Genomic DNA, 11589 nt, shown 5'->3' on the forward strand with positions numbered 1-11589 from the left:
CGGTCCTTGACAGGGTGTAGAGAGTGTAAAGAGATGCACGCATGCGTTCGGAGCGTCCTCGCTGGCATCTTTTTTCCTCCAGGGAGCAAGTGACGCATAGATAAGGGAGGGGAGCGGGGCGCATGCGCAGATGGAATGATTCCCTCCAGTTTACCTCGGCGAGGATTGGTCGGATTTGGAATAGTCTAAGCTTTCAGCCTCCGTCGCTAGACAAGATCAGTATACGAGACTTTATCCTCCGCGACCCAAAAAAGCAGACGCGCCACGCGCCGCATAATATTTTCACGCGCGCGCGAGACACAAGCCTGGAGACACGCGAAATATGCGTTGTGACAGGAGAAGTGTGATTGGTTGAAAATCACGTCAATCACGTCGCTCCTTGCAAGGGGGGGAAAACACTTTTCCTCACGCAATTTCTAATGTAATGTAAAAATGTCACTTGTTCTGTTCTCAATAAAACCAGCTTCTTTTTCTACTTCACTTTTAAAGCTCGTGGATAATTTTACCACTAGTTATAGTTTGTTTGGCTCTATAAATTATTTGTTTTTTTTAAAAAAAAAATTGTGTTTGTTTGTTTGTTTTTTGAAACCAACACTTTTCACCCAAAGACGACACTTAAGAGAACAATAAAACTGTTAAGCAACAAATCGTTTTAGGTAGACCGTTTGGATGTGTCCCCGCCCTTATTAAGCAGTATATAGTTCTAATTAAATAAATAAAGCAGTACAGGACTTAATTTTGTGAGGGAGATGCATACTCGCTGCAATCTTTTATTGACCCATTTATGCTCAGAGGTCTGACCCTTAGAGCAATGGTGAGGAACCTATGGGCCCCCTGAAATATACTCAGAGTCGCAAAGTGATTTCATGCTCTTTATTCAGCTCATAGTGGTGAGGAGGAATGAATGAAAGTCCCCTCACAGTATCTGCTTTATATACATTATTTACACAATGGGCTGCACATGATTGGCTAATTCCGGAATTCTACTGTAAGCCAATCAGGTTGTGGATTCACTTCTATCTGGAGCAGGATTGGGTGGTTCCTGCCAACCAATCAGACTGCTGCATTCTGAATCCTATTGTTCTAGGACCAATCAGACTACTGCATTTTGGATCCTATTGTTCTAGGACCAATCAGACTGCTGCAGTTTGGATCCTATTCAACTCAGTACATAACACCCCAAGATACTGTATTCTTCAACTACAGTTCCCATCATCCCTTTCCATTAACCTTGGCTGATGGGAGCTGCAATCTAATGACAGAGTCCATAATTTGTTGAAGCTTCCTTAGTGTTACGGCCTGAGTTGTATTGCCTGGACAATTCCTTAGGCTTTGAGTTTTGGCCTTGAGTTCTAGCAGACTATTTTAGGGGCTCCTCTGAATAAAGTTTCTTGTATTTAAAAAAAACAATTTCTCATTCTTGGTGCCTGTTACTGGATGCAGAAACATTAACAAGTCCAACAACATCTGGAGGGCCACAGATGTGCCTTCCCAGCTTTAGACCAGATTTGCCCAACTTGGGCCTGCTCAGCCAGCCCATGACTGCCCTCAGGAAACCTCTATTTTTGTTGCCATCTGGAGAGCGAACCTAGACAACAACGTGGCCATCATTTTCATGCTCAATCACTGAAATAAAAAGTGGTGTGTGCGTTATTTTTAACAGTAAAATGAGCATGAGATAAAAAGCACTGAACTCTCTGAGCTCCAGCACCTTCACTCCCCAACCATTTTTCTGTTGTCCCAACTCTAATACCAGATAAGCAGTGGCTGAAGCAACAGGATAGGTAATGCAAGGAAGTGGAGAAGTTCTACCTTGAGATATAGGGAATGGTTTACATTAAAAGGTGACTCTTTCAAGCAATGACATCATATGAGATTGTGGGACAGGATTGGGGAGACTGTGCCCCTCCATAGGTTGCTGGACTACAAAAGTAATGATTGTGAGGTTTAACTGTGGATTTGTCCACATTTTAGCTGGATAGCAGCTGTTTGAGAGGGCTCTCACGAGGACAGTGCTACTTAAATGGGAAGCTTAAATGGGAAGCACATTAAACGCAGCCTTGTATTCATAACTTTCATAGTCTTCCTATTCCCCCACAACAACAAAAATCCCAAGAATATATGTTCAGAAAAAATGAATTTCTGTTAACTATTTTTTTAAAAATGCAGGGTTGAACTTTAGTGTTTGCCAAATGGTAAAGCAAATGGGAAATACTGGGCATATTTCACTTACCAAACGCCTTCAGGATGTCCACTTGTGCACTGGGGCCTTCTCCCTCTCCTCCCACTGTATAGGGGGGTCAGGAGAACCCCTAGAATAGCACACAGGGGGGTGGAAGGGGCAGATCTGTAGATAGATTATTTGTAATAGTGTGACGTTGACTTTCACCCACTGTCTCTAAAATATAATGTGCAAACAGTTTTCAATTCCAGTATGTTTAAAATCCTCGATATTGGTAAAAAGCACTACATATTAACCTTTAACATTATAACTTTTAATACAAGTTGTAGGCCAGGATACTCTCCATGTTTTTCAAATATAAACCCCTATCTCTTTGGATGTTTTGCTCATTCCTTTTAAAAATGGGTGTTAATGTTTCATTTTAAAAGTGAGTAAAACATTTCCAAAACATCTCCTGATTTTTATTAGCTATTTGTGGTTTTGCCCATTAAATATTAGCAATACAAAAGCTTTTGGCTGAAGACTCAGCTGGTGAGGAAAGTCTTGTCACGCTTCCCAACACATGTCATTTCAATTGCTTCAAATACTTTTCTGACACAGAACAGAGTCAAAAGTACATGGGTTATGTGTCGTATTGAAGTTGCCTCCAGCATATGCATGCAAATATTATGCAAATTGGCCATGGCATTGTTTCAAGATGGTGCTCTATCATGGTGAACAAATATAAATCCCAGATTGCAGCCTCGTAGAAAGCTCAGGGTATGCAGTCTTGACATGCAGAATATATTCCAAACCTCTTGGTGACCAGAACTATGAATAATGCATTTCCAAACACTGCATAATGTTCAGGTAGTCAGAAATAATCCTAAACTTATACAGTAATGGTGGCTCCATTTCTACCTGCATAGTCTATCTGCTGGCGGCATAGACCTCCTGTTGTTTGGGCCTCTTACTGATGTAGAGTATCTTAGCCGTCTCTGACAACAGGCGCTCCTGGCAATGTTTAAATCAGGGTATTTCCCATTCCTCTCAAATTGGAAGGAGCTCTAGGATTGTCTGAGTCATCCTCAGTGTATTAAAAGCTCAGCTTCAGCTAATGCTTAATGTGGGGTGTGCCCTGACATTGTAAAGGATGTAACAAGTAAGACTTATGCTGCAACATTGCAGCTTGCCTGCTCGCTGCTCCACATACCCTGGAAGAGACGTTTTGTAGCTCTGTTCAGTTTTTCAAGGTGGGGGAGTTTCAGGAGTGTTAAAGGGGGGAAAATGACCTTTTCTCTCCCCACCACTTTGCCAGCCTTCCCTTGTTAGAGTCGTCAGTAAAAGACTAAAAGTAATGCGGGTGGCACTGTAGTCTAAACCACTGAGCCTCTTGGGTTTGCCAATCGGAAGGTCAGTGGTTCAAATCCCCACAACGGAGTGAGCTCCCGTTGCTCTGTCCCAGCTCCTGCCAACCTAGCTGTTTGAAAGCACGCCAGTGCAACTAGATAAATAGGTACCGCTGTGGCGGGAAGTAAACAGCATTTCCATGCACTCTGGTTTCTGTCCAAGTGTTCCTTTGGGTCAGAAGCGGTTTAGTCATGCTGGCCACATGAGGCGGAAAGCTGTCTGTGGACAAACACTGGCTCTCTCAGCCTGAAAGTGAGATAAGCGCCGCAACCCCATAGTCGCCTTTAACTGGACTTAACCATTCAGGGGTCCTTTACCTTTACTTAGTATAAAACTATACTCCTTGAGTGGCAAAATTAGTGATTTCCTGGACATCCCAACATTTTCCAGAATACTGCAGCCGCAAGCAGACCTAGCCCATGTTGGCAGTGTCATTTTTGCCAATTTTCCTCAGAAACAGCTCAAAAACACCTCATTTCTCTGCGATTTTGCTCAACAATTTTATGTCTGAAATTTCACTTTGTGAAATATGGCAACCCTAGGCAAAATGTATAAAGTTTTTGCATGTTAATAAAAAACATATATGATCTTCTAGTGCTATCCCTGTGCACATACTCATGCTGTTAATGAATTATTGAAAATGGGAGAGAACTATGTTTAGTGAAATATTTATTGTAGGCATTGCATTCAAATTACAGGTTCAGGAAGTACAGAAAAAAACAAAAACACTCCCTGACCATTATAGTGTCAAGCAGCACAGATGCCTTTCAAAACAAGCATTTTCACGCTTATCCAGAAGCACAGAAAGAAATCCTTTTGTTAACAAAAAGCAGATAGATCTGACTCAAGGGATACCCACCCAATGTCATTCCTTGAGTTGTGCTCACAATACTTATGATCACACCCATTGCCAGAGCATATGGACAGGGGAACAGGAAGGGCTGAGCAGAAGCATTGTGAATCTCTGCATTCCAACACAGAGTGATGCAAGGTTGTTTGGGGATCTTCTCTGTGGACACATCCTAGTTATGGAATTCTCTTTGCCCAACCCACAAATTGAGGTTTTGTTTAGGCTGAATGTTCTTAACCTGCAGTCCACGGACCCCTGGGGGAGTCTGTGGATGGGCTTCAGGGGGACCATGAACTGGGCACAAAACAAATATAATACAATAAAATACACTATGTTCAAAATGTTGTGCTTGTGTTCATTTTTCTGAAGGCTGTCCACAGTTTTCATCAGATTCTTAAGGTGTCCTTGAATCCCCCAAAAAGTTAAGAACCACTGGTTTATGCAGGTTTTCTATTAATCTATAAAGATTTTTATGCTGTGATATTTACATTATCTGCCACATTATCCTCTTTTTATTTTATGTTGCTCCTTTTCCATTTCTGATTTTTATTTATCTGCTTATTAGCCACTTTGGGAACCATTAAATAAAAATGCTAAAAACACAGGTTTGCTTTAGGGATAAAGGCGAAATTATCTCTCTATATTTCTCATTTTAATGAAAAACTACCTAATTTGTGCTTCTTGAACCAATATCTGAACTGTATCATAATTATCCTTCAACAGTCATACTGCACCAAATTTTGCAATGCAGTTCCCAATCAAACAATGTGTAGAAAAATGAGCCTCTTGGGGGAAAGTATGCATAAAAGTCCATATGTCAGTGAAAATAGCATACAAAAATGTATTGTATTACAGGAAATTTCTTGCAAAAATGTGTCTATTATTCAAAACTACATACACGTGCACTTTAGCAAAAAGTCACACTGAAATGTTAATTTTCATGAAGTGGTTTTTTAAAATTAAAAAAAATCACAAATCACTGCAGAAATATCGAAAACTGAATGTAAGATTGGAAAAATGAGAAACTGGAAGAAACTAAAATTGACAGATTCATGTACACCTGCATTACATACAAACACTTCCCTAAACTGAATGTTAGGTGAGTCTTTGGCCTTGTGACTGCTATCATAACAAGGCACTACAATAAAAAAATAATGCCTGCTTCCTCCCCCACCCCTATCCCTTGCAATGTTGACAAAATGTAAGTTAAACTTTACAAACTCCGCTTTATGAACTGCCTCATATTTCCATGCTGTTATATAGGGCATTCAATATTTCAATTGCCTTGGGAATATTTGCTTTTCCAAGATTTGTGGCCAAAGTACATAAGATTAGATCAGACACAGCTTGTATAAGAATGTTGTAATGGGGGCGGAGGATACATTTGCCAGACTGAAGTTACAGGTAAAAAGAAAGAAAGAAAGAAAGAAAGAAAATCTCTTTCAAACACTTCCAAGTGCTGATTGCAGATTTGTTCTTCAGAGTCAGCTGCCACAGATGAGACTTTTAAAAATTTGTTTTCCCCTTTATTTCAGTGCTTAAATGTCAGGAGAAATATTTTGCACACTGTACACACTGTTGGCAGGGTGCCAGATTCATTTCTGTGGCTGCCATGACAGATAATCTGGTCTGGAAGCTGTAGCTTGGGATTGGGGAGCCTCAGGACCAGGGGCCAGATATGACCCTCTAGGTCTCTGTCTCTCTCTTTCTGGCCTCTGGGGCTGTCTTCAGGCCACACCCCTTTCTCCTCAAGCCACACCCCTCACCAGCTCTCCTTCGAACTTTGCTTGAACATTTTTGCCTGGTTGGAATGTGTCCTTGAGCTCTGAGCATAGAGAAGGAATGTGTGAAGGTTAGCAGCAAGAAGTAGGAGGAATGGGAATGACAAGCTGGAATGAAAAGACACAAATGATGGCTTTTTGCTGTCTTTTGAATCCCATGCTGTCCTTAAGGAGGGAAAACACAACCTCACAGGATGTGAATGCTCTGCAATACCTCCATCTAGGTGCAGGTTATATATATGCATGAATAAAACTATATATCCTAAAGGCACCACAGATTCCGCTGTGCCTCATTGTCTCCCAAAGGGAACACAGACCCTGGCAAAAATGGCAACCTCTGGAACCTCGCACCACTCATGGGGTTTGGGGTGGCATGAACACTATCTTTTGTCATATTTTGTATTGTTTTAAAAATGGTCCCCCCCCCCCCTGTTTGTATGGTATGCCTGAGATGTACAGGAACTCATAAATCGATAAAATGCATTGCAATAAAGAAACAGAATGCCTTCCCCATGAAAACGTAAGACAAGCTTCCTGGATCAGGCCAATGACCATCTAGTCCGGTATCCTTTGCAAAGGGTGGCCAACCCAATGCCTGTGGGGAGCTTGCAAGCTGGAAATGAGTGCAATGGCATTATGCCCACCTGCGATTCCCAGCAGATAGTCTTGTCTGGCACCCACTTTTATTGTCCCAGGTTTTTAAATTACAGTGGTACCTCGGGTTACATACGCTTCAGGTTACACACTCCGCTAACCCAGAAATAGTGCTTCAGGTTAAGAACTTTGCTTCAGGATAAGAACAGAAATCGTGCTCCGGCGGCGCAGCGGCATAAGAAGGTCCCATTAGCTAAAGTGGCGCTTCAGGTTAATAAAAGTTTCAGGTTAAGAACAGACCTCCGGAATGAATTAAGTACTTAACCCGAGGTACCACTGTATGAGTTTTTTACTCCACTGAACGTTTGATTTACGGCCTCCTTTTTATTTGCTTTCTGCTCCAGCTTTCTCTATGCCATTTTAGTTTCTGAAATTTTTTTCATTATGAATTTCTTGGGTGGATTTTATTATTCTGTGATTATTATTGTATGTTAATGTCTTGTAAGTCATGCAGAGAACAATGTTATTGGGCATCATATAAACGCACTATATGAATAAATAAATAAATAAAAATGAAAGAGGGAGAGGGAGAAAAATGCAGATCTCACTGGGATTCACACTCATCCGCTGGAGTTTTCACACCATGCTGCTTATTAACATAAACCAACCGCTGGTGTGTGGGTGTATGATTTTTTAAATGAAAAATCAAGAAATTAAATTTTAATTGCCTCCCCATAAATGGCCCTAAATATAAATAAACAATTTTTGCATATAAACCATGAGGGCCACCTTAGTAGATGAAGACCAGAGATGGAAAAGTGCTGCCACCTCAACACTTTTAACTTTATTTTGCTATAGTTTTAAGAGGATGGAACCCTTTACAAGCCACCCTTTATTCCAGGTAAATTAACCCAGATTAAGCAATTGTGCCTACCACTCTTTCTTTTTTTACAAACTATTTTGATATTTTATTATTTTGCAACATCTATAATGTTAAATTTTATTATTGCAAACAAAAAACCAGCATCCGGGGGGGGGGTCAGAATCCTTTATATACTTTTACTGTGATTTTGTTCTGAGGAGATAAAAGCAGTGGCAGCTATTTTGGGCTGGTAGGGCAGAAGGCAGGGAGACCAACAGCGGTGGCAACAGAGGTAATGACTGATGTTTGTACCCATCTTCAATCCTGCTGAATTGTTCAAGGGGCAAAACTGAGGCTAAGGAGGAAGAAGCTGACAGGCATTTCCAGTAGGGTTTGGTTGAAGACAGGCAGTGCCCCATTTGCCCCAATATACCAGTCTCCATGGGCTAAAATATAGTTTGTTTGGGAGCGCTAATCAGCTAAAACTAAATTTAAATAGACTAGTGCAGATTTGAATTGGTGACATTAACAATAAACAGGTTTGGTGTTGTTTTTTAATTAAAATGTCATGTCCATCTTAACAGTGCAATTTATTCAATTGTAGGGTGAGGTCTAAACCATGTCCTACCCCCCTACCCCCAAAGGATTATGATACTACAGTGGTGCCTCGCAAGACGAAATTAATTCGTTCCGCAAGTCTCTTCGTCTTGCGAGTTTTTCGTCTTGCGATACACGGTTTCCGATAGGAATGCATTGAAAATCAATTAATGCGTTCCTAGGGAAACCGCCTTCAGACCAGGTCCGGGGACAGTCTGTCCCCAGACCTCTTCTGAAGGCTGGGGGGACGACAAGGGCTTTTCTTCCCACCCCCAGCATTTTAAAAAACCCCGGGACAGCGGAGGACTTCTCCCCTGTCCGGGCGATCTTAAAATGCTGGCGGGCGGCATTTTAAAATCGCCCCGGGACAGCGGAGGACTTCTCCGCTGTCCGGGGCGATTTAAAAGCCCCTGGGAAGGCAGGAAGGGGGACAAAGACTTTTGCCCCCCGCCAGCCTTCAGAAGAGGTCCTGGACCTCTTCTGAAGGCGGGCGGGGGCGAAAGTCTTTGCTCCCCCCGCCTGCCTTCAAAAGCCCTCCGGGACAGGCAGGCAGGGGGGAGCAAAGACTTTCGCCCCCCGCCCACCTTCAGAAGGTGTTCCCTCCCCACCGCCCGGCTTCGGAACGATGCTCCGAAGCCGGGCGGCGGGGGCGGGTGTTCCCTCCCCACCGCCTGGCTTCGGAGCAGCGTTCCAAAGCCGGGCGGCGGCGGGAGGAGGCGTTCCCGCCCCACCGCCCGGCTTCGGAGGAGGTCCGAGGACAGTGGGGAAGACGCGCTGCGCTTCCCCGCTGTCCCGGATATTTCCCTATGGGCTGTCGTCTTGCGAAGCAAGCCCATAGGGAAATTCGTCTTGTGAAGCGCCTCCAAAACGGAAAACCCTTTCGTCTAGCGGGTTTTCCGTCTTGCGAGGCGTTCGTCTTGCGAGGTACCACTGTATTAGTTTGTTGAAACTGAACAGATCTGGGTCTGAGCAGCACCTGGCTTGGAACTCCCTAGACGAAAGTCAGGATACAAATGCAATAAATAAATAGAAAAGTGACTCCACAACTCCACTATCACCAACAGCCACTTGTATTGGGGTTTTGGTAATGTGCAGAAGCATTAAATTAAGTTGATTGATCAACGGTTTCTCAAGACAAATGATTAATCAACTAGAAAGAATGAAAGCAAAGGCTTTGCCAAAACACAGCTCATAAATAGCTATCAGTTAATAAAAAGTGGGCTCTTAACAAAAGCATTAACAGCGGGATAATATGCATGTCAAATCAGAGGTAAGGCCCATTTCATTTCAATTCAATTCAATTGTATAAAAATTGTATAGTGCCCTTCATCCGAAGATCACAGGAAGGTTCACAACATAAAAATACAGAACGAAAACACGAGGTATATAATAACACAGCAGAAGCAAAACAAGCCAATAACCCCTTTCCCACAGACACATTTAAAAGGCCATAGGATGTTAATCAGCCCAATGCCTGGTTGAAGAGATCAATGTGACTTAATCCCAGGCCATCTGCCAGAGATTCTTTAGCTGTGATTTCTGCATTGCAGAGAGTTGGACTAGATGAGAATTGGGACCCAGGGCTTTCTTTACCTGGGGGTGCAAGGGGTGCAGGGCACCCAGGCACCCAATTCTGGGGGGCACCAAGTGTATTCTGGAGGGCATTAAATGTATACATACTGTATACCGGTCCCTTCGATCGGCAGCAATAAAAAGCAATGGAGATAAAATCCCTGCCCTATTCCACTGTCTCTCTGTTACTCCATAGTGTCAAATATTCCCAATATTCCCGACGAGTCAGGAAACAAAAGCAGTTATTTCTGCTTTGTCATTGTCACAGGTGAGCGATTCTCCTCGCCCCAAAAAGATCAACAACTTTGGCTTCCCCCCTCTCAAAAAAAGCTTGCCCCCCTTAAAAAAAATTTGGGCGGCTAAGCTAAATTTGGGGGCACTGGGCAGATCTTTGCAGCCCAGCGGTGCATATGCTAAAGACGGCCCTGTTGGGACCGCTTCCAACCCTACAATTCTATGATTCTAAGTGCATATAGAATTGCAGCCTGTCACTTCTGTAGCAATCAATGGCATCAATTCCATATTTGTGAACCTGGAGTGTTCTTGCTGCTATAGACAGAATTAAATTTCTCACACCATTCCATACGATCTTTAAAGCATTTTTGAGTATGGCACTCATCAATGCCTTTGAGCTTCTTATCTTTTGTGAGTCTGATTGGTCTTGCAGCTGTTCTTGCCTTCTGATTGTTTGCTGGTTTATATTTTAGAGTTGATTATCTAATTTGCTTTATTTTACAATTCAATGTTATGCATGCTTATTTAGTAGGGAATCCTGTAGTTTTCAATGGAGTGTTGAGGGCAGGAGTGTTAAGCTGCTTTCTGAACCCATTACTGGGGAATACACACACTCTAATAATCAATCTCAAATATATGATTTTTGTTATTGGGAGAGTTTAAAACTAAATTATTAGTTGGGGCCACATCAGGTTAGTCAATCAATGGAGTTTAAATTAGTCATGACTAACATTTCACATTGATTTCAGTGGAAGCTAAGCGTGACTAGCTTGGTTTTGATTCAGCCTATAATAATGTGAACATATTCATTATCAATAAATTATCAGTTCAAAGAAAATTATTGGAAAGTGGAGACAGACACAGAGAGAGAGAGAAGGAAAGAGTACAATTCATTTGACCAGTGCAAAGCAATCTTACACAACTTGACTCAGAAGCAAGCCCCAGTTCTTTCAGTGGGGTTTACTCCCTGATAAGTATGTTTAGGGCTGCAATGCCTGATGTCATTTTTTGTGATTGCTCTAGCACTCTTACTAATTTTCATGCTTCTTGAATTTAATCCATTCACTTTTAATTTATGCGTATAATCTAAAGAGAACATTCCAGTTAAAACACACAAGATGCTACCCATGGGAACTGGAAAACCTCTCCGTTTCCAGTTTTCCATCGGAAACTGGAAATCTATCCCATCTGGACAACATGTCTGATTGGACATGGCATATACATAATCATAAAATGTGTATGCACATAAAAATGTGCACATTACATCCTACTTTGAGCCAGACTTTTCAAGGCTCCAAGAAGAATGTGAGAAGTAAAAAGAGCTCAATAAGTCTGGGCATGTACAGATTGGACATGTGCGCCACTGAGTAACCACACCTCTAGAACAGGACCTAGAGCAGGGAAGGGCATTGCTGGACTAAAACTCCCATCATCCCTGATCATTGTCTCGGCTGGTTGGGGCTCATGGGAGTTGGAGCGCAATATCATCAGGAGGACCACAGGGTTCCCCTTCCATTGCTAAGTGTGA

Source organism: Podarcis bocagei (assembly GCF_964188305.1).
Source record: "Podarcis bocagei genome assembly, chromosome: 14".
Lineage (NCBI taxonomy): Eukaryota > Metazoa > Chordata > Lepidosauria > Squamata > Lacertidae > Podarcis > Podarcis bocagei.